This window comes from Apium graveolens, chromosome 9 (assembly GCF_009905375.1).
Source record: "Apium graveolens cultivar Ventura chromosome 9, ASM990537v1, whole genome shotgun sequence".
Classification (NCBI taxonomy): domain Eukaryota; kingdom Viridiplantae; phylum Streptophyta; class Magnoliopsida; order Apiales; family Apiaceae; genus Apium; species Apium graveolens.
This window is the reverse complement of record NC_133655.1, coordinates 86,958,991-86,983,783: the sequence shown is the minus strand read 5'-3', so window position 1 is coordinate 86,983,783 and position 24,793 is coordinate 86,958,991. Positions and strand designations below refer to the sequence as shown.

The following is a 24,793-nucleotide window of genomic DNA, read 5'->3' as shown; positions in this document are numbered from 1 at the left end:
AATTTGACTTGCATTGATAATTTTCTTGTTTGGGAAATAATGTGTTTGTTTAAGCTCTTGATCCGGGTAAGAGGGCTTTCCCGGGGGCCTTTGATTTGCGCCTTGATCCGGATCCTGGCTTGGATTCTAACCGGAGTTGTGGATGGCATCTAGAAAATATTTAGTGCAAAAATGATTTTAATCCGGGCTGTGGCTATAGCCCCCCAACCTGGATTGGGTTTATAGCCGGTGTGGTTCCGGGTATGAAGCCTTACCAGGTTGGCATAATTTTTCTTTATACAGTGTTTGGTTTGGATCCGGATTCATCTGCCTATCTGGTTTGTTGTTTGCTTTTGATATTAGTCTTGTTTTTATATTGGCTTTCAATCCGGGTATGATACCATATCCGGATTGATGTTTGCTTTTGCTGCTTTATGTACTTATATAATATTCTGAGTACATAATAGCTGCTTTCAATCCGGATTTGGATGCTTATCCGGGTTGTTTTTTGCTTTTAATATTGGCTTCCAATTCGGGTATGACACCATATCTGGATTGATGATTGCTTTTGCTTCTTTGTGTACTTAGAGAATAATCCAAGTACATAATGGTTGTTTTCAACCCGGATTTGGATGTTTATCCGGGTTAATTTTTGCTTTTTATAATGGCTTTCAATCCGGGTATGACACCATATCCGGATTGATGATTGATTTTACTTCTTTGTGTACTTAGAGAATAATCCAGGTACATAATGGTTGTTTTCAACCTGGATTTAAATGATTATCTGGGTTAATTTTTGCTTTTATAATGGCTTTCAATTCGGGTATGACACCATATCCGGATTGATGTTTGCTTTATTTGGTCTATGTACTTAGAAAACTTCTAAGTAAATAGTTGTTGCTGTTAATCCGGATTTGAATATTTATCCGGGTTGTTTGCTTTAAATTTTGGCTTCCAATCCGGGTATGGCACCATATCCGGATTATTTTTTGTTTGCTTTTCTAGTACGGTAAAGGAAATAATGACTTGCTGAAAAAGGAAAATTCTTTTCATTGACTTGAAATTGTCTTCATACAAAATATTGGGTCATAGATTGGTTGCTTGCCATATGCTACAAGTTTTTTGGCTGTTTTTGGTTGCTTTTTCTACTGATAGAATTTTTTGAACCTCAATCCATGCCAGGTGTTCGGGATCTCGGATTCATCCATGTTCATCAGCTTATATGTGTCTGGTCTTAACACTTCCTTGATTTTATAAGGGCCTTCCTACCTTGGCATTAGCTTCCTAGTGTTGGTTGGATCTGAAGCTTCCGTGTCTCGAAGTACCAGGTCTCCAACTTGAAATTTTTTGACCCGGGACTTCTTGCTGAAGTGATCTTTAGTTTCTTCCTTATACTTCTCCATCCTTGTAACAACCTGGTCTCGGACTTCATCAATTAGCTCAATATTTGTTCTGAGTCCCTCCTCATTGGCTATTTCATCAAAGTTGATTGCTCGATGGGAGGGGGATCCTACTTCAATTGGTAGCATTGCTTCAGTTCCATAAGCCAGTTTAAAGGGTGTTTCTTCTGTGCTTGTTCGGGGGCTTGTTCTGTATGCCTATAGTATATTTGGAAATTCCTCCGACCATTTGCTTTTTCTTTCTCTAAGCCTCTTCTCGATTGCTCAGAGAAGGATCCGGTTGGTCACTTCTACTTGGCCATTTCCTTGAGGGTAGGCTATAGATGATTGCTTGTGCCGGATACCCCGCTCTTGAAGGTAGGATTCGAACTCTAATCCGACGAACTGTGGCCCATTATCCGAGACCAGTACTCTTGGGATCCCGAACCTCATCAAGATGTTGTCCATGAATTTGATACAATCTTGTTGGTTTATGGTTCTCATCGCCTTTGCCTCAACCCATTTGGTCATGTAATCAATAGATACCAACAAGTACCTGAGGTCTCCTTTGGATCTGGGGAAGGGTCCCATAATGTCAATACCCCAGACAACAAAGGGGATTGGTGATAGGACTGAGGAGGGTAGGACTGGGCTCATCCGGGTTACATTGCTGAAGAGTTGGCATTCCTTGCATTTTTTCACAAACTCTATTACATCCTGGTGAATAGTCGGCCAATAGTACCCTTGTCTTATGATCTTATGAGCTAGGGCTTTACGGACATGTGATCCCCACATATCCCTTCGTGAACTTCCATCAGACAATACTGTGCCTCCCCTGGGCCAATGCACTTCAAGATTGGGGATGAGAAAGTCCGGTGATAGAGTATCCCCTCTTCAATGAAGAATTTTTCTTCTTTGGCTTATAACCTTTGAGCCTTTCCTTTGTCTTCAGAGAGCTCTCCCTTTTCCAAGTAGTTGATAAATGGAGTCATCCAATTCGGGCTGTTGTCTATTTCCATGACCTCTTCGGATTCTGTACTTGGTTTATGTAGTTCTTCAAAGTAAACAAAACAATCCAGGTCTGATGAATTCTGAACCAGTTTGGATAGTGTATTTGCTTCTGAGTTTTCTTCTCGGGAGATCTGTAGAACTTGGCTTCTTGGTATTAAGGCAAGGTAGCTCTGGACCAGGGCCTGGTACTTGGCTAGAACTGGATCCTTGGCTATGTACTCGCCGTTTGTTTGCTTTACTACGATCTGGGAGTCGCTGTAGATTTTGAGGTCCTGGATCATGAGGGTTTTTTCTAGCTTTAATCTTGCTATCAGCGCTTCATACTCTGCCTGGTAGTTGGTTGCTGCGAAGCCAAAGGAGATGGCAGTTTGAATTGTGAAGCCTTTTGGGCTCTTTAGAATGAGCCATGCTCCTGACCTTTCATTTGTTGAGGATCCATCAACTTTGAGAGCCCAGGCTCCCGGGTTATCATTATTGCTGCTCTATGGGTCAGTGCTCATGGGCCTAGGCTCGTCTTCCGGGAAGTTGCACTCTATTATGAAGTCAGCCAACGCCTAGGCTTTGATTGCTGTTCTTGGGATAAAACTCAAGTTGAATTGGCTTAGCTCCACTGCCCAATTTACCAACCTTCTTGAGATATCTGGCTTGTGTATTATCTTTCTTAAGTGTTGGTTAGTTACAACCCGAATCTCCCTTCCCTGGAAGTAGTGTATGAGCTTCCAAGATGTTGTGACCAAGGCAAAAGCAAACTTTTCTAGCCTGGGGTATCGGGTCTCCGCATCTTTTAGTACTTGGCTCACATAGTAAACTGGTTGCTATTTGCCATTCTCTTCCCTGATCAGGGCTGCTCCAACTGCCAGGGCCCCTGCTGATAGGTAGAGGAATAGGGGCTCCCCGGGTTGGGCTTTGGTTAATACAAGAGGCTGAGAGAGATACCTTTTACTTTTTTCAAATGCGCTTTGGCATTCCGGGCTCCAATTAACTTCTCTCTTGTTGGTTGCCCCTTTCAATAGATCAAAGAAGGGTAGGCATCACTCAGCTAGCTTTGAGATGAATCTTCTAAGTGCTGCTAGTGACCCTGCTAGCTTTTGCACATCCTTTTGGGTCCTAGGAGGCTTCATCTCCTGCATCGCCTTTATCTTTTCTAGGTTGGCTTCAATTCCCCGGTTGCTGATCATGAATCCAAGAAATTTTCCTGCCCCTACTCCGAATGTGCACTTTTCTAGGTTGAGCTTGAGTGAGTATTTCCTCAAGTTGTCAAAGCATTCTCTTAGGTCTCCTATGTGACCCGGGATGCTTGTGGTCTTTACAATCATATCGTTGACGGAGGATTCCAGGTTCCTTCCAAATTGGTCTTTGAAGATTTTATTCATTGCTCTCTGGTAGGTTGTTCCCGCGTTAGTCAATCCGAAAGGCAGTATTACATAGGCATAGACCGCCCTGTGGGTGATGAAGGCTGTCTTCAGGATATCTTTCGGATTCATTTAAATCTGGTTCTACTCCGAGTAGGCGTCCATGAAACTCAGCATGACGTGCCCGGATGTGGCGTCAATCAATTGATCAATATTTGGAAAGGGATAAGGATCTTTGGGGAATGCACTGTTCAATTCGGTGTAATTGACATATATTTTCCATTTCCCGTTTGCCTTTTTTACCATCATAACATTTTCCAACCATTCCGGGTACTTCACCTCACATATCATCTTAGCTTTCAGTAGTTTCTCAACCTCCTCATCTAAGCTTTCTGCCTCTCTGGGGTAAAATTTCTTCTCTTCTGCTTAACTGGTTTCCTTTCGGGGTTGAAATCTAAGCTATGCATTGTTATGATTCATCCAGCCCGGGCATGTCTCTTGGGTCCCAGGTGAATATGTCAGAGTACCCTCTGAGTAATGATACCAGGTCTTTTCTGAAGGTAGCTTCGAGTCCGGATCCTATTTTTACCTTCTTAGAAGGATTGCTTTCATTGATCAGAATTATTTCTGTTTCTACTGCAGCCTCAATCTTGGCATGATCCATGCTTGATACCAACTGCTGGATCCGGGCATCTGTATTCTTTTTCATATAGTCCTGTCCCTGGGATATCATTTCTTTTTGGTTTCTTTCCCCTACTTCACTTATTTCAGGGTTGGTTGCTTGCACAGTAGGATTGCCTTGGCCGAGGCCTGGGCTCAATCCAATCTCTGATGTGACTTGGTTGCTTTTTTGCTCTTTCGAGCTTGGCTTGGTTGCTTTTGGATCCGGGATGGATTCTATAATCTGGACTTCCTTTCTCGCATCATCCCTTGAGTGGGGGTGATGTTTCTTAATGCTTTGCTATTTGCGAAGGACGACGGCCTTCCTCTTGTTGTCTTGGTGAGTTTTAGCCATGACCAGGGCCTGGCTATAGCATCTTTCAGCGACCTCATAGTCTCCCCTAACTTCTCCTATCCCCATTGGAGTTGGGAATTCAATTTTAAAGTGTGATAAGGAGGTGATTGTTGTATCCTGGTCAGAGCTGAGCGTCCAATTATTCCGTTGTAGGATGAGGGAGTGTTGATCATGTAGAATTTTATAACATGGGTTACTTGGTTTGGGGCCGATCCAAATATCACTGGAAAGTATAAGGTTCCTTGGATTGAGACAAAGTTATTCCCAAACCCATAGAGAGGGTCCTCTCGGCATTCATTTGAGCGTACGCTCCCTAGCTTCCTCCGGTCCACAGTATGCTTGAAGAGTATGTTTACTAAAGAGCCATTATCTATCAGCATTCTCCTTACCTCATTATCAAAAATATCAAGTGTTACCACCAAATCTTTGTTGTGATTCGGGTTGACCCCTTCATAATCCTTGTTGCTGAATGAGATCACCATCTCCGGGCAGGATTGGATGGATAATACTTCATCTCCTGAGCCCGGGCTCTGATAAATGGATTTTATATCTATTTGGAATGCTTCATTACAAGCTTAAATTGGTGATTTTGACTCAAGTTGTTGGTATTTTTGATGTGTTTTTGTGTTATTGCATTTCAGGCATCAGTTAAAGGAAGAAAGAAGCTTTTCAAATAATTATGCTGAAAAAGATCAGAATTGGATGAGGATCTATGACTCTGATTATTTGCTGAGATATATTCTTTATTTTATTAAAGAATAAGGTGTCGATAATCAAACTCACTTTTGATTATTCAAATAATATTCAATAAATAAAATAAGCTGAGTCATAAGCCCTCGAATGAATATTCGAAATAATATTCAATAATAAAATAAAGGAGTCATAAGTCCTCGGATGACTCTTTCCCTTTCAGCCAGTCCAAGAGTTCACTCGAAGGCGGGTAGCCATTAAGGAAAGCGGCTGTTGGATATTTGGTTTGAACCGGTTTCCGCCCCAAGTAAGTACTGGGGAGAGGGAAAGAGGAAACTGTACAAGGCATTTTTCACGCGTTTACGGAACCTGTGTCAAAGGAAAGGATTGTTGCACTCTCTTGCTTGAATGAATCGACATTTGTGGATGGTTGTTCATTCGGGAGTCTTCTGAGTCACTTTTGCTGCTATATAAAACGAAAAATAGCTATACTTGCTAAGAAGCCACTGTTGGAGTATTAAGCAACTCAAACAACAACATTATGTTGACTGTAAGCTACAGAATGTGAGGTTAGGAAGAGTTAGAAGCAACATCTTGTTGTTAATACTAGCTAGGTGTCTTAGCAAGTATAGAGAATCTCGTTAGCTTCGCGTGGGCAGTTGAATCGCCTAATTCTGACGAGTAGAACTCAAGATATGACCAAAAGAAGAATCAGCAGTAAAGTACAGAAGTCAGGTGCGGCCGCCCCAGAAACCAGCGCGCCCACACTGACTTTCTGCTAAAACCAGCGCAGCCGCGCAACCCTTTTTGCCCCAGAATCCTGATTTTAGTAGAATTTGATGATTTTGAGGGTCCGGATCATCTGGGGGCCTATATATACCAATAAAAACACGTTTTTAACAAGAAGGAGGCCTGAGAGAGCAATAAGAAGACCTAGAGAGCACAAGAAGGCTACGGAAAAGAAGACTCTTATTTTCTTCAATATAGTTGATACTTGGATGCTCGTTTCCGATTTGTTCTTGAACCCTAGTACTCTTATATTGTTTATTATCATGCTTTCATTGGAACCCATGGTGATGATGAGTTTGATTATGAACTAATCATTATCGTGGGGTTCTAGCGGATTTAATCATGGATTTCTTTAGTTAATTTGTTTCAATACCTTAGTCTGTGGTGATTGTATGATAACCTAGTATTGGTTGTACATATTTGTCTTATGTGCGTAGCTAACATATAAGATAGCGTGTTAATCTCTATTGAAGCGACAGTGAATATAGAGATTTAGAACTTGCCATGCTAGCATAGGTTCATGTATTTGTTATGCATGATTCGTAGATAATTTTAACCATCTTACTTTCCCTATGTAATCACGATAGATAACTTGTGCATTAAACCGTTATGTTTTCAATTCTTATAGACATATAAGGACTAAGCATAATTGGTTTCTATTCAACTTCTATCTCTTTTGTGGATGCTTGGCAGTAGGGTATTCCTACAACGATAGTTGGCGTTTACTAGTTTCGTGTTATCTGATTAGTGTCATCACCATTACATGCTAAGGTTAAGAACAAAAAGGCTATTGAATGAAGTATTTAATGAAGTTAGAATCCCATGTTTGTCTCATATAATATACAACCCTCTTTACTATCTTAGTTATAACTGTTAGTTTAATTCTTAATTATAAACAACCCCAATTTGTTATTTGTCTTAGCATTGAGCGATAACCATACATTGTTGCATAGGTGCATAAATTGAACTTAACATAAACCAGTCTCTGTGGAAACGAATCTGATTTATATCTTATACTACTTGCGAACGTGTATACTTGCGTGAATATTAACACGTGTTTTTGCCCTAACAAGTTTTTGGCGCCGCTACCGGGGACTCACTGTTGTTAATTGTTTAGTTTATGTGCTTGTCATCAGTGGTCGTTAAAGTTCACTGACTCAGACACTTTTACTTTCACGGTTTACTTGTGTTTCAGGTACTCATTACAATGGGAGATCCAGCAGCACGAATGAAAGCCTTGATGGATTTTTCTTAACCCAAGATCAATGACATTCAATATAGCATTGTCAGGCTAGCTATCACAGCTAATACTTTTGAGATCAAGCCTGGCATAATTCAATGGGTGCAGAATTCAATCCAGTTTGGGGGTTTTCCAACGGAAGATCCCAATATGCACATTAGGGATTTCATTGAGATATGCGATACCTTCAAGTTCAACGGTGTTTCTGAAGATGCTGTGAAGCTGAGACTATTCCCATTCTCTCTGAGGGACAAGGCTAAGAGCTGGTTACACTCTCTACTAGCTGGTTTAATTACTACTTGGGAAGATCTTCCTCAAAAGTTTCTCACTAAATTCTTCCCTATGGCAAAGACAGCTGCAATCATGAATGCTCTTACTCAATTTGTGCAGCAATCGGGAGAATCTCTATGTGAAGCTTGGGAGCGCTACAAGGAGATGCTTAGGAAGTGTCCTCATCATGGAATGCTTGATTGGATGATCATCAATTGCTTCTATAATGGTTTGGGAGCGCAGTCAAGACCCATGCTTGACGCATCATCAGGTAGAGCATTATGGGCAAAGAGCTATAAGGAAGCTTATGATCTAATTGAACTGATGGCTACTAATGAATATCAATATCCAACTCAGAGATTGCCATAGGGCAAGGTAGCAGGAGTTCTTCAAGTGGATACAGCTATGGCTATCACTGCTCAACTAAAGGAGTTGTCTATGAAGATCGATTCTCTGGCTAACTATGGTGTTAATCAGATAACTAGTGTTTGTGAGTTATGTGCAGGTTCACATGCGACAGAGCAATGCACTATATCTAGTGAATCAGCTCAGTTTATGAGCAACTTTCAGATATCGCAGCAACCAGTTCCAGACACTTATCATCCTGAAAACTGGAACCGTCCTAACTTCAGATGGAGCAACAATCAGAATGCGATGCAACAACCATTCCAACATGCAATCCGCACCAAGACAACAACTCCAACTTCAACAACAAACTCATGGAGGTACAGGTCTATCTTGGACTGAAAAATCTGAATTGAAGGAGTTACGACTTATGTGTAAAAACCAGGCTCTTATATGCCAAAGCCAGGCTGTTTCTATCCAGAACCTAGAAAACCAAATAGGGAAAATTGCTAACACCTTATTGAATCGACCACCAGGAACGCTTCCTAGTGATATAGAAGCCAATCCAGGAGAGAGGGAAGTTGAAGAATAGGTGAACGCCATCACCTTGAGGTCTGAAAGGGTCGCAAGTCCCCAAATTCAGCAAGATGAAGAGCCTGAAAATTCTGTCCAGAATTTAGGTGGGTCTGCACCCTTACCAATTCTAGAAAATGAGATTGTGGCTGAAGAAGAAGTACAGAAGGAAGCAGAGGTGGAACCAAGGAAGACTACTGTGGAACACACTCTTCCTGAGGGTAATACAGGGGATAAACAAATCTATCCTCCCACCCCTTTTCCTAAAAGGCTGTAGAAGCAGAAGTTGGATAAGCAATTTGCTAAGTTTTTGGAGGTATTCAAGAAACTTCATATCAACATACCTTTCACTGAAGCTCTTGAACCGATGCCTAGCTATGCAAGGTTTATGAAAGGTATTCTCTCTCAGAAAGTGAAGCTCGATGACTTAGAGACGGTTGCTCTTACGGAGGAATGCAGTGCTGTGCTGTAACAGAATTTGCCTCCGAAACTTAAAGATCCTGGAAGCTTCACTATTCCTTGCACCATCGGAAACTTTTCTTTCGACAAGTGTTTATGTGATTTGGGAGCTAGCATCAATCTGATGCCCTTGTCTATCTTCAAGAAGCTTGGTCTACCTGATCCGAAACCGACATATATGTCATTGCAACTAGCTGATCGTTCCATCGCTTATGCGCGAGGAATATTGGATGATGTCTTGGTTAAGGTGGACAAACTCATCTTTCCTGCTGATTTTGTCATTCTAGATTTTGAGGAGGATAAGAAGATTCCCATTATCTTGGGAGGACCATTCTTAGCTACTGGCCGAACTATGATCAATGTGCAAAAAGGAGAGCTTACGATGAAGGTTCACGATCGAAAGGTCACTTTTAATGTGTTCAAGGAAATAAAGTTACCCACAGCTAAAGAGGAGTGCTTTAAAGTAGAGTGGGTAGACTCTGTCATTAATTTAGAACTTGAGCAATTGCCAAAGTCAGAGACCTTAGAGAGATCCTTAATGGGGAAATCAGTTATGGATGACAAGGAAGGAGCAGAGCAACTGCAGGTTTTGAATGTATCTCCGTGGAACAGGAAGTTGGATATGCCATTCGATTCTCTTGGGTTAGTAGAGCTCAAAATTTCTCAAGAGCGTCTCGCACTTGAGCTCAACCCACTGCCAGATCACTTGAGTTATACATTCTTAGGTGCACCGCCGGACAAGGGGTTAGAATATATCTATGATAAGCTAAAGGGTGACCGGACGGTTCCTCTCGTGCTTACAGATGGTCCCTCTCGTGCACCACAGACAGTTGATAGGTTTGGTATTGGTGATGCGCAGTATAGAAGGTTGATTTGGCGTATTGAGGCCATGCACGACATTCACCGTGGTTTTGCTGCAGATTTGACACACGCTCTAGGCACTATTTTCTGAGCCACTAGTGTCGAGGTTGATTGGCCACCTGATCCTCCACCCGAGGAGGGTGATCTTTCCGATGACTAGGTATGCCTGAAATCCTTATTATTACCTTCAATGAGGATATTGAAAATTTTAAGTTTGGGGGTGATAATGTAAGAATTAGTTTGTGTGTGTCCATATAGTTCATATAGATTCATATTGCATATAGTTGTATTTCATTCATAGTGTTGCATGATTGTTCATATAGGACATAATTATTTATTTTTTATGTGATTTCATATAGTTGCATTTGCATGCATATTTAGCATGATCCCTTAAGATGAACTATGCTATTTGATAAGTTGATGTTGATTTAAGTGTGGTGATGATGAATAGAGGGATGTTTAAGTCTTAATGAATTGATTTGCATGCCAGAAACAAAAATTTTCACAAAGTCTTATAGGGTTGCTTTTGATCTAGATCATGATCATACTTGTTTGTTGTTGAGATTTAATCACTTGGTTATATTTAGAATTTGTGATATTCTCGTAATGATATAGGAACACTGAATCTTTAAATAAGAGAAAATCTTGGATTTCATTGCTAGTTGTTGTAAGGCTAGGCGTCAAATCGCTAGTAGCCGACTCATATTTATATGAGTAGTCTAGGGTTGAATGAGATGGAGCGAAACACACTCATTCGGAAATTGTTGAAAAAAAAGAAAAAAAAAGAAAAAAAAGAAAAAAAGAAAAAAAAAGGTATGTGTTTATGCATAATTGATCAAAAGTGAGCTCTTTAATACTCGAGTTATTAAGTTCTAGGGGACTTTGTGTCTAGTGACCTAAGGCTTTTATAGTCTGGGATCTGCTAACCTAACGCTCGCTACATGGGTATTATTGTATAAGTCTTTTGGGACCTCATTCATTGCACAGTCAAATAAGCATCTTTGTTATGTGTTCAATAATAACATGAATCCTTGTATAACTCTAGTAGAAAGGAGGTGTTGAGAGTCATTATGCATTTAACGTCTATTCTGTTTATAAACATGTGATTGTTTTGATGATAAGATGAGTATGGTTGTTGATCTAGTATGAAGAGTATATCTGTTAAGCGTTGCACACACGCACGTTTCTGGTTTGTGAGTTGGTTTGTGGGTTTATTCGAACTCTGTTAAAAGTCATTGCATTCTTAGAGGCATTCTCTTGTTGGTTGGTTATGATTATTCTGAGGGGCTCGATTGCATTATCATTTAGTTGCATTCACGTATTTGCATTCATGCATTATGTTTGCTTTGTAGTTTTGAGTCTGTTTATGCTTGAGGACAAGCATCGATTCAAGTTTGGGGGTGTGATAAGTGGATTTTATATCTATTTGGAATGCTTCATTACAAGCTTAAGTTGGTGTTTTGGACTCAGGTTGGTAATTTTGATGTGTTTTTGTGTTATTACATTTCAGGCATCAGTTAAAGGAAGAAAGAAGCTTTTTAAATAATTATGCTGAAAAAAGATCAGAATTCGAATCCTAGGACATTCTCAAGTTGTATAGAATCTTGTTAGCTTCGCGTGGGCAGTTGAATCGCCTAATTCTGACGAGTAGAACTCAAGATATGGCCAAAAGAAGAATCAGCAGAAATGTACAGAAGTCAGGCGCGGCCGCCCCACAAACAAGCGCGCTCGCGCTGACTTTCTGCCAAAACCAGCGCGGCCGCGCCGCCCTTTTTGCCCCAGAATCCTGATTTTAGTAGAATTTGATGATTTTGAGGGTCCAGATCATCCAGGAGCCTATATATACCAATAAAAAGACGTTTTTAACAAGAAGGAGGCTTGGGAGAGCAATAAGAAGACCTAGAGAGCAGGAGAAGGCTACAGAAAAGAAGAATCTTATTTTCTTCAATATAGTTGATACTTGGATGCTCATTTTCGATTTGTTCTTGAACCCTATTACTCTTATATTGTTTATTATCATGCTTTCATTGGAACCCATGGTGATGATGAGTTTAATTATGAACTAATCATTATCGTGGGGTTCTAGCGGATTTAATTATGGATTTCTTTAGTTAATTTGTTTCGATACCTTAGTGTGTGGTGATTGTATGATGACCTAGTATTGGTTGTGCTTATTCGTCTTATGTGCATAGCTAATATATAAGATAGCGTGTTAATCTCTATTGAAGCGACAGTGAATATAGAGATTTAGAACTTTCCATGCTAGCATAGGTTCATGTATTTGTTATGCATGATTCGTAGGTAATTTTAACCATCTTACTTGCCCTATGTAATCATGATAGATAACTTGCGCATTAAACCGTTATGTTTTCAATTCTTATAAATATATAAAGACTAAGCATAATTGGTGTCTATTCAACTTCTATCTCTTTTATGGATACTTGGTAGTAGGGTATTCGTACAACGAAAGTTGGCATTTACTAGTTTCATGTTATCAGATTAGTGTAGTCACCATTACATACTAAGGTTAAGAACAAAAAAGCTATTGAATGAAGTATTAAATGAAGTTAGAATCCCATATTTGTCTCATATAATATACAACCCTCTTTACTCTCTTAGTTATAATTGTAAGTTTAATTCTTAATTATAAACAACCCCAATTTATTATTTGTCTTAGCATTGAGCGATAACCATACATTGTTGTATAGGTGCATAAATTAAACTTAACCTAAACCAGTGTCTGTGGGAACGGATCTGATTTATATCTTATACTACTTGCGAACGCGTATACTTGCATGAATATTAGCGCATGTTTTCACCCTAACAGGCTCCTAGGGGGAGAGTGTGACCCCCTAGGACCACATTCACTACATTCTTTCCTCTTCTTTGTCTGGCCTCCTTCTGATTTGTCTCCCGGGAGATGTACTGATTCAGGTTACCCTTCTTCACTTGGTTTTCAATGAAGTATTTGAGAGAGAGATAATTTTCAGTTTTGTGCCCATGGGTTTCATGATAGTCGCATTGTCTGTTGTAAGGCCTGCTCTCTGGGGGAGTCTATATGGGCTTCGGTGGGTAATATAATGGCTTTCCCTTGATCTTCTTCAGTATCTCTTCCCGGGTCCTGTTCAGTGGTGTCCCGTTTGGCTCTTTCCTAGGCTCTCTGGCTTGCCTAGGTGGAATGGGATAGCTTTTAAATTTTGTCTTGGGGCCCAGTCTTTGAAATATTGGAGTGTTCTGCACCATATTGGTCTGTTGGGCTTGTTGGCTTTGCTTGAACTTTTTTTCCTGATGGTAAACCCTTTTCGGTCGGTCATCATAATTTTTGTTCCTGGATCCTCCATTCCGGGTCATCCTCATTTCCTGGAGGACGTCCGTTTCCTTATGAACCTGGCTGCCATAGAGTAGGCAGCAACTAGGCTTTGTGGCTCTTTGTTTATCAGCTCTACAATGTACCTTTCATTGTGTTCCGAATCCAGGTTCCTTCGAAATATGCTTAGAGCCTCCCTTTCATCAAGATTCGAGACTTTGTTAATTGCTTCCTGGAATCTCCGCATATAGGTCGAGAGTGCTTCGTTGTCGTATTGGCGGATCGTTTCCAGGTGACACATGTGTATTTCGTGTGTCTTATTGGATTTGAATCTTCTAAGAAAGGCTCCCCTGAACTCTTTCCAGGAGTGGATGCTTCGTGACGGGATCCTGCTGAACCATCTTTGAGCCCCTCCTTTGAGGGTCGAGGTGAAGAACCTGGACTTTGTTAAGTTGTTGTAGTAATATATTTGTGCGATTTGTTCTAAATAATTGAGTTGCTCTTCCGGATCCCCCAGTCCATCAAAAGAATCAAAGTTGTAATGTTTGAGATTTTTCTGTCGAGGGATGGCTTCTAGGGAGTGATTGAAGGGTGTCAGGGTTTCCCCAATCTCTAATTCGAAATCTTTTTCCATTTTTCGTTGGAGCTCATAAATCATATCTTTCAGATCCTTCTGGCCCTCCTCATCGTCATCAGAAATGACCTCGGGGGTAGGGTCCCTCCAGGTCCTTTTTCCTTTTGTCTTAGCTAGGAGCCTCTCCTCTTCCAGCTGCCTTCTTTTCTGAATCTTTAGCTCGAGCTTTGCCTCTTCTTCTCTTCTTATTTGTTCCCTCATTTCTTCCAACTTTTTCTTCCTGGTTGCTTCTGTCTCCTTCTTATTAGGCTCTTTTTGATTCTTTTTTGCATTAGCTCCGATTCGGTCGAAGAAAGATCTCCTAGATTGCTGAGAGTCCCAGGACTCTTCTTGATCATCCTCTTGCTCATATTTTATCTGAGCCCGGGCTTGTTCATCTCTGTAGAGCCTAATTGCTTCAGCCAGTTCATGGCTTGTTAAGTTGACCATATGCTCCTCTGCCACTGGAACATTGGCATACTTATACTGATTGAGTTCGATGACGTTTCTGACATCCCGGGGTGTTACTATCCTTTCCGGGACCGGGGTATGCTCTATTATTGGTTTCTCCTGGAGGGTCTCTCGGTCTCCCCCAGGTTCGTGAGCCTGAGAGTGGTCCTGATCCTGGACCTGGGTACTGGCGGAGGGCCTACCAACCGTACTCTTCCCTGCTCTTTCCATTACCATAAGTGTACAAATCACTGACCAAGATTTGAGGCTAAAAATATGGATCTAAGGTTGCTTTTTCAAAGATAGCAAAAAATTTCTAGAATAACACCAAACAAACTTTCTGGGTTTTGCTAACATTATTACTGAACAAGAACAGCAGGCTCTAGAACACAAAGACAGTATGCAAATAACTAAAGTAGATCTGGGTTTCAAGACTATCAAGACTATCAAACCCAAGAATTCAAGACTATCAAAACTAACAAACGAGGACGGGCTCACACAAACGTGGCCTAACATAATGAGCTCACACAAACGTGGCTAAAATGAACAACATTCATATTCAAGAGAGGGTATGGTTGCTTGTGTTCTTACAGGTTTAAGATGTGGACTCTCTTAAGAGCTTGCTGATGAAGGTGAATCCAGGGGCACCGAGACCCAAGGATGGAGCGCCCCTCCTTCTAGCGCCAAATGATAACTTCGGTGAGCGGGGCGGCTCCGTCCGACGTCGTGCCTGCACCTTCCTTCTGAGAGCGGGGTGTAGCTGCTGTTGGGCGCCTGCATAACAACGTCGGAGGGGGTTTTTGTCTCCACGGCGCCTCCGGCGTGAGAATAAGAATCTGGTTGGGGAGATGAAGATAGCGAGGACAAGGGTGACTGTGTGTGTGTATGAGCTGTGTATATGAGAGTGTGTGTATTGAAAAATATGTCTAACCCCTAAACCCTTCATCTTTGGGGGTATATATAGGCCAAAGGTAGGGTTTAGGGGTTGGTACCTCTAGATCAGGGCCGTTGGTTGCTGGAGGCGGAGGACGCCTGGCTTGGGTGGATTGCATACATATGTTCAGGCGAGGACCACCTTCAGGGTTTCCCAATGGTACTCTGACACGCGTCGTGTTTGTCTGATATGTTGGTTGTTGATAGCTGTCATCGTCACGTACCCACGTACCCTTCCTTGGCGGGTTGTGGAGTGTGCATGTGCTTGCTGGGACTCCCCGCAGGGTGGTCCTGGTTCTGGTCTGGATCCAGGTAGGCAGTTTAACCAGGTCATGAGATGGACCCTGGTTAGGAGATGATCCAGGTAGGCAGGTGATCCAGGTCATGGGCTGGACCCTAGTTAGGAGATGATCCAGGTCATGGGTTGGATCCTGGCTGGGAAATGACCCAGGTCCTGGATTGGACCTGAGTCTAGGTCTCTCCACTTGATTGCATTGGGTGAGGGGGGTTTTTGTCGATTAATTGAGCCTGTTATCCCTTAGATCTAGGTTGGGCCCTAGCCAGGTTGCTTATATCCTATCAGACACGAAATCACACGAAATTTTAGTGTTTGTATTTGTCTTTTTAGTACACGACATGAAAGTACACGAACACGAAAGTATACGACCGAGATTTACCATCGATTTTGTATTTTTCCTTCAAAATACACGATACGATAGGAAATATTTGACATAAATTAATAATATAAAATATTAGTATTTATAGTAAATATATGTACATGTATAAAGATATACGCATATTTATTTTAAACATATTTAATTTTATAATATGTATATAAATGTGATTCAAATATATATAGGGGCTACTCCAATAGAAACCAATTTAGAATAAAAACTAGAAACCAAATATTTTTTTTTCAAAAATTACTTCGAAATATAACACATATGGTATGCAAATCGATCGTTGAAAGATGTAGAAAAATACAGTGAAATCGGATTTTAAAAAATACCTACGGTTTGACGGGAAAAATCAAATTAAAATTGGAGGAAAAAGCTAAAATTGGGTGTGTGAGGGTGCAGAGTAGTATGGTGGGGTGATTTAAGGGAGACCATTAGATTAGGTTGATCTAATGACTTAGATTAGTTCCTAGTTTCTATTTTAATTTTAGTTTGTATTTGATCATTTCCTATATAAATATATAAATATATAAATATAACTAATATATTTTATAAAAATTGTACCTAAAAATCTTATATTTTTATTTTATTTTATTTATTTATTTTAATTAATATTAATATTCAATTTTACACGAAAAACACGACACAAAATGATAAAAAATGAAAGTACATGAATATGAAAGTACATGAACCCTAAACATGTCAATTTTGTGTTTGACCTTCAAATACACAAAACACGAAAATACACGATACGAAAGTATACGACACGAACGAATTGCAGGTCTTTTGCGTCCATTTACTTACTACTTACTCTCTCCGTCCCAATTTATCTGTCATGTTTGACCTTTTCTTTTTATCGTAGGTTACCCGCAGCCGTTACCCTCCGGGTGCGAACTGGGTAAACCCTACGGGCTCACGCAATAGCCTGCAAATGTAATACAACTAATATATACTATATAATCAAACTAACACAACTTTAACCGAAAAATTCATATAATATATAATCAAAAAATATTTATAAAAATTATATCATTAGAAAATATATTTAATCTACTTTAATTTGTATTTTTTAGTTTTTCAAGATAACGAATAAATAAGTTTTTATTACGGTCAAACTTAAATTAATTTGATAATAAAAAATCAAACAAGACAAATATACCGCAGGGAATATATATTACCGCCAAATACGAGCTGAAGAAGTTTTCTCTACCTTTTTTGGCCTCTTCTCTAATTTTTGTATTTTAGTTATTAGAATTGAGATTTTAGTTACAGGATATTAAACCCTCAACCTTTTAAATTATCACTCTCTTTGATGTAATTGTGATTCTTGTGTGTGTTTGATTAAAATTGGTTTTTTATATGTTCCCAATTTTGGCCACATGTCCATACCTCTGACAAGAATGCTTAGCCCAATTTTAAAAAGTGTCTTTGTAAGTTCTAATACGTGCTTGAGGGTTAATAATAAGTGTGCAATTTTATGAGTTTGATATATTTTTAATGGTGAATTCATTGCAAATAAGGGATTCATCACTATTTCTATTATTAGAGAACCAATCGAAATATGAAAATCAGTATATATTAGAAAAACCGATTTTAAAATACGAGAATGAGTTATAATTATAACTGATCAGCTCTTATGCACCAAGTTCCTTATATTTATTATGTATGGTGAAATTTCAATTAATACTAGCCATTATTTATGAACCTGCAGAGATTTAGGAAGTGTTTGATTCCTAATTAATGAGTCCAATTAACAAATTTCGAAACCATCAATGAGATAGTCTTTGGATTAAGAATTTAGTTATTTAGAATGAGAACTTTCTTGACATTCTATTTCATTTTCATTCTCGTTAATTCCTATTTACAGTCACATTATATATCCAAACGGCCCCTAATATAATTATTATCATTAATTCCTATTCCCAGTCACATTATATATCCAAACGCCCCCTAATATAATTTGTTATCGTTCTCACTTCAAAGCAGTTGGTCTAAAAATTTATACATCTAGTTTTACTTATCGTGTGCTAATCATTTTAATTAAATTTTACATCATATTATTCTACTTTATATAAATCATAACTTTGAATAAACTTCATAATATTTTTGTGCCAAGAACTCTTAACTGTTAGATTTAAATATTAATCACGAGTATCTTATGCAATATTATTAAGGTTACATAAATAATCTGTAATAAGGAAGCGTACCCAATTTCATGACGTTAGACATGAATATAAATATGAATACGGATCGTAACTTGATCTTCCGCGAACTTGATTCCTCCTGTACCTTTATCTCACTCGAACCGATGAAAATAGGGGAGTAAAGGTTGCGAATAGTCTAGAGACCAAGACCCTATTATATTCTTTATATGGTAGCCCAATTTTTTTATATAATAGCCCAATTAGGCCCCACTAACTCTAATCAGACTCCTGGGTATTATAGAATACAAAGCTCATACCAAATAAAATATTATTGCACCTTTTATTTTAGACCACTTAATTAATTCAAATATAGAATATACATTAAACATAATCGTCTTTAATTTGTAAGCCCATATATTGTAAATATTATAAAATATTCTAACAATCTCCCACTTGGGCTACAAAATATTCAAACAACAATTACATTCATTAACCATAGTTGCACACAAAATTGTTTATTCTTTATAAAATATCAATATCTTCCTTAGTCCAATATGGTACATTTTATATATAAACATGAAACCAAAGCGACTTTCGTCACATTATCGTCACTCGATCCTCAATGATCACCACATAAATATATTCAATGATATAGATCAAGTACGAATGTGTAACCGGAAATTATGTGCATTGTGATCTCAGTCATGCCTATTTCCAATTGGTCTTTAATACTTTGGTGAGATCAATCTTTATACTTTCAAATTTATGTCAAAACCATAATTGAGAGATAAAACTCATTTTCAGTAATAGAGAGAAAAAAATTAATTTCATTTAGCAGATGCTCAAAATACACAATGCATCATAATAATGTCAATATAGAATTGAGTACTGAATATAAGAACAAAAAAAAACTCCCACTAAAACTTAATATTCTCCAATGAGACAACACCTATATGAGCAGTATGCCCAAAAAAAACCTTTGGTGTCAAAGCTTTAGTTAGTGGGCCTGCTAGTATAAAATTTGTCCTTATACGCTCAGTAGACACTACTCAATTTTGCAATCTCTCTGTAGATAACTAGATCTTTAATGTCTACATGTTTAGACATAAAAAAAATAACCATAAGTAGATTTGTAATATCTACGCAATCAGCAAAATCAAAAACCAGAATACGTAATGTTCTCCAAATTTTCCGATTTCTGATAAATGAGTAAACACTATTTTTGTTCGTTGCAAGTACCCCATAACCCGTTAAATTGCAATCCAATGATTCATTTTGGGTTTACTTGAATATCGCTTAACATGCCCACAATGAATGCCAAATACGTTAGGGTACTAATTTGAACATATATGAGACTCCTAATTGCTGAAATATATGAATATTCAGCATCTTATTTCCTTCAAGATCATTCTTAGGACATTTTTTGAGACTGAACTTGTCTCTCTTAACAACCGAAGTATTTATTTGTGCACAATCCTTCATGCCGAATTTAAAAAACACCTTCTCAATATAGCTCTTTTGTGATAATCCAAGGATACCTTGCACTACCACATAAATGGTCTTCAGCAACATCCAAAAAAATGTTAAAAATGCTAAAACAAAATGTAGCCATAAGACGTAAGATAACACTTTGGTCAAGTTTGAGGGTGTTGGAAATTTCCATGTGGCCTTTGATGTTATGCCAACATATTTTAAAAAATTATGTCAACATTCATATTATGTTGCCTTAAGGTCTTACGACAACATTTTTTTTACTCAATAGCAACACTAGCACTGTGTTGACTTTAAATATATGGAAACACCCTCTACTTAAAAGCAACAGGTGTAGGGTGTTGCCTTAAATCTTATTGCAACATCTTTTTTTCTTTATAGCAACATGGAGCAGTTAACACTGTTAACGTTTTAGCAACATTTTTACAAGCTAAGGCAACATTTTTTGTCATAATTTTATAATAGCTTTTTTCCAAAATGAACATACCAAGATTAATTATTATTCATCCCGAAAATATAATAACCAAATGCAAATCAACTTAAATTACAACACAAATACTTCGATAAAACATTTCCAACTTGGAAGTTTCAAGTCAAACTTAGATAACAATACCAACCTAAAATTTAAAGTCGTGCTTACATTCTCTAAATAATACAAGTTATAAATTTCCGTTCACGTAAAAGTATGTAACGGCTCAACAAGCAATAATTGTTAAACAAAAAAAATGGACTCTTAAATTCTCAAGTTGAGTGACCTTTTGCAGCCTTTCTTAGAGCCTTGGGAGAATCGACTTCCTTTAGGGAATCTTCAAGGGTGTTAACATTTGAGTTCTTGTTAAACCAGGCGACGAGTAGCAGTGTCGGATTCTTGGTGTTAGCATTTTGATCAGATTTTTGTTTCCCTGGTAAATTGTACCAAAAGTTCCAAGGTCACTACTTTTGATTATCTAAACTAGAAGGGAAGAAAACATGATAATTTTTAGCTTATCAATATAAAAAAGTATAATGAAATGTAGGCAAAACTCCAACCTGCCAGCGACTACTTTTATCTAATACAGGAAATCCATGACTTGCCTTTTCTGGATATTTTGACTTCGAGCACTGAATATATATAAATTTTAAAGTTGTGAATACTTAATAATATATATGCTAAAAAGCAATTTTAGTAAAAACGAACATCCAAGTACCTCTACTTTATTTGAATGCACAAAATCCACATCATTATTTCAGAACTATGCTATCTTGGTTGGCTTTAGGCATAGAGAGAGGGTATTGATGTATGAAGAAAAGAAGCAGCTACATGCTCTGCAATAGCCTGAAGTTCCTTCCTAAATATGATCCTCTCTCCTGAACTTTAAGTGATGGAATAAATAGGCTTAGACCGCAACTGCATATTATATAATAATAGATATTTTATTCATTCAAAATACGGAAGGAGTTCCAAACCTTTACCGATTTTAACTTCATCATCTGGTAGCAACTCCGATTTAAAGCCCAAAATATTTTAAAATGGTGATTCTCCAAACTGCCACATCTCCAATCCCTAAAAATGCAATTGGATTGTCATAAGAAGTATGATCTGTAGCCAGACTATTGATTCTAGGCCTTTCAAATGCAAAACTAACATTACCTGATAGAGGAGGTCGAGCCACTTCGTAAGAGTTGGGAACTTGATTATTCGAGCAAGGCACTTCACTTGCAGGACAATAGCGCATCTCATTCTGTTTGTAATATTTTGCATCAAGAATGATCAGGGGATTGATATGCTATCATTCTCTACATAGGTTCCCTATTAGAAATCTGATGTGCTCTTCTATTCATCATGTCTTCCTGATTGGAATTATCAGCAGGCAACATTACTTGCTCATTATTGATAACAAGATTGAAAGTACCCCATTTTTAATCTATGTCCAGTCTTCTATTATGCTATGTTTAGATTTATCTATTTACTGTACATATCAACCATAAGGACATGATTGAAAGTTTAAGACTAAGATCCTTCACTCTGAAATTGCAACTGTTACACGTAAAACAAAACATAAATTACAAGGAAACATGTTAATACATAACAATTGGTGCAACAAATATATAAGCTATCAGCATTCATCCACTATTTTACATTAATATCAGTCAGTTACTGCAACACATGAAATTGAAAAACATATTAGTAAAAAAGATCACCTCTAAAATTGTATCAGTGCCAAAGTCTCTTCTCCATTGAAGCATATTCACCCACATACACTTAGTTTGCTCAACATCAAACTTCCTGGCTTTCAAGAACCTAAAAATATGAAAATTCATTAGATGAATTTTGTTCATCTGTGACTAACTAATGCTACTATTTAACCACAAAGTATGATTTATCATAAAAAGTCCCCAACCAATATTTCATGCACATATTTGCGAAGCTGTGAAGCTTAAACATAGATCAAATATGAATTTCAAGAAAGTCGGGGGATGGAACCAAACTTCTTTCTCACAGTAATGATGCATTTTCATATTATTAAAAGAGAAAAATTAAATCCCCAAAAGATATATACAATTAATATAATCATGTTATCAAAATCACCTGAAGAATTTCAAGAACATTTTGTCAAAACTATCCAGTCTCAACATGTTCTATTGAATAAGCTACATTAAAAAATCCAGTAAAGAGATCTTCATATTCTATTGAATAAATACATAAATTAATAAAATTAAAGATATTTATATAAATCCCTACTCCAGTACCCCATTTTTAGGACATTTAGTTTTAGCAGTAGTAGTAGCGGTAGGGAGAACGTTAATGAAAATAACAAGAAAAGAAAGAAAAAATTTAAGATAAACCAAAATCTCTTAATTTTGTGTAATTAGAGTTCCTGTTTTTCATATTCCGTGTGTTTTTCATTCTTCGCGGCTTCAGTTTTTATATTTCAACTTTATACTTTGAATACAAAAGGTGGTGCTTTAACACTTTAGTTTCGTGCTGATTCTTAAGCATTACTAATTAGTTGATGTATTAAAATTAGGGGTACTCTATTTATAGGCCATGAAAGTAAACTATCATATTACATGTCAATGATAGTAGAAAACAAGCTATATTGTAACACCCCCAGATCCGGGGTCGGGGATCCGGGTCGTCACAGTCTTTCTTTCCACAATATCACTTCACTTAATTAATAAATAACCTTATGCTGTGACCCCACACTAACACACACCACAACCCGTTATAGTCTCAGAAATGAAATTTAAATAAGTACAAGTCTTTGAATCCACAATTTAAAAGTTATTACAACCCAAAATGATTACTTGATAAATTTACAGTTGATTGCCATTATCTGCCACAAGTTATAATTATACATAATTGATTCTCAAAAGTAGATGGTCTGATCTACAATAGATCTACCTCTGCAGCTATAGCAGCTACAACATCAACGGGAAGACACAGGACGCTTCCCACGCGCTTGCGCTGGGTCTGCTGGAGTCTGGCCATCTTTCCTAACTGTTGTTGTGTGATGAAGAAATAAAGCAAGGGTGAGCAGCAAGCCCACCAAAATAATATGTATAATGATTTACAATATATGAGCCTACTCATAATACTCATGAAAGTCTTGGTCAAAAGAAATGAACCAAGTTGATATCTTAATGCGATGAAGTCGCAAAATATTCAGTATATATATATATACATATATACTTTTCAAAATATTGGAAGTCCTCTTCCATGCATAATACACACAGAATTCCAGTGTATAACTGTATAAAAATATCGTTGCAAGGTGATCTCATATATCTAACCTTGTCTCAACGTTTTTCTGAAAATCTTTGTCATGCATAAGATAATCATTTACTAGATATAAGTTTAAAAGATGAAGTTACAAAATACTCCAATATACTTATATCTTTTCCAAATACTACTTGAACTACCACCATTCAAGTTATAATTAGTTTCAAAAGTTCATCACATAGATGAGACTATAAGGCAAGATTTGAATAGATTAAATCTTTAAAATATTATCAAAATAAAATGAAGTTACGAGATACTTCATTTGATGTAAACATCATTTTGAAAACTTGACCCTGCCAACACTCAACAATCGCCCAACCGTAGCCTTTCTATCGAAGTGCTCTGGGTAGTGTTGCAGAAATTATCCAATTGGATGATGAACTCATTACGGGAGTTTGCCGCGCCAGGAAGACCACTTACGATGATCAGTCGTAGTAGTACAACCCCACCATTTTCTACATGTAGAGGAGAACCTGTCGGATTTACTTGTCAACCGAACACTAAACTCCTAAGGAATGGACCGCCTTAGCGGAACTTCCAGGCCATTTGGGCCAATATAATAAGGCTGGGCCGGCGCTACTCGGCCACTTACGCCACTCCTAGTTCAGATGAAATCCATGACTCTGAAACGTAAAGCTTGTCCCCACTTTCCCCAAGTAGAAACTTGTTGATACGGCTCCACCAAGAAGTCGTATTTATTTGGAAAGGAGAACTCACCGATATTTCCCAGGCGATGCCTGTTAATGGATTAACTTGTTCCAAGAATTTTACTTCCCGAGTGTTGGGTAAGTAATCAATTCATTTATCAAAACAGCAACCTTGTTGCGAATATAAAACACACCACAAAGCCGGATCCCTCAGGTTTTGAGCGAGTATTTAAATCCCCTTCGAAAGGAGGATCTTAAAAAAAATGAGTTTTGGGATCCGCTCTAACTTTTAAAAAAATCATTTTGAAGACTCGCAAAACATTTTTAAGAATGTTTGGAGTGAAGCTGATTTAATGAAGTAAATCAGTCCCCAGAATATTTAGAAAATATCTGAATATTATTATTTAAATAATATTCCCATAAAGAATAATCTTTATAAAATAATTGAAGTAGAAGTATTAAAACTTATACTTGAAATGAATAGCAAATAATCAAAGATATACTTATACGAAAGTAATATCTTTATTTATATAATCAAAAATAAGTTTGATTATCGACACCTTATTCTTTAATAAAATAAAGAATATATCTCAGCAAATAATCGGAGTCATAGATCCTCAAATGAATATTCAAAAATATTCATTAAACAATATAAACTGAGTCATAAGCCCTCGAATGAATATTCAAATAATATTCAGATAATAAAATAAAAGGAGTCATAAGTCCTCGAATGAATATTCAAAATAATATTCATTTAATATAAAATAAAAGGAGTCATAAGTCCTCGAATGAATATTCAAAATAA

At 37.8% G+C, this 24,793-nt stretch overlaps 1 non-coding gene across 1 annotated transcript; it reads right to left on the bottom strand.

Moving 5' to 3' along the window:
* Positions 1-7,812: 7,812 nt before the first annotated feature.
* Positions 7,813-7,919, bottom strand: LOC141688515 (small nucleolar RNA R71). The gene has a single exon (XR_012561953.1). It is a non-coding gene; the product is annotated as a small nucleolar RNA R71 (small nucleolar RNA).
* Between the last annotated feature and the right edge of the window lie 16,874 nt (positions 7,920-24,793).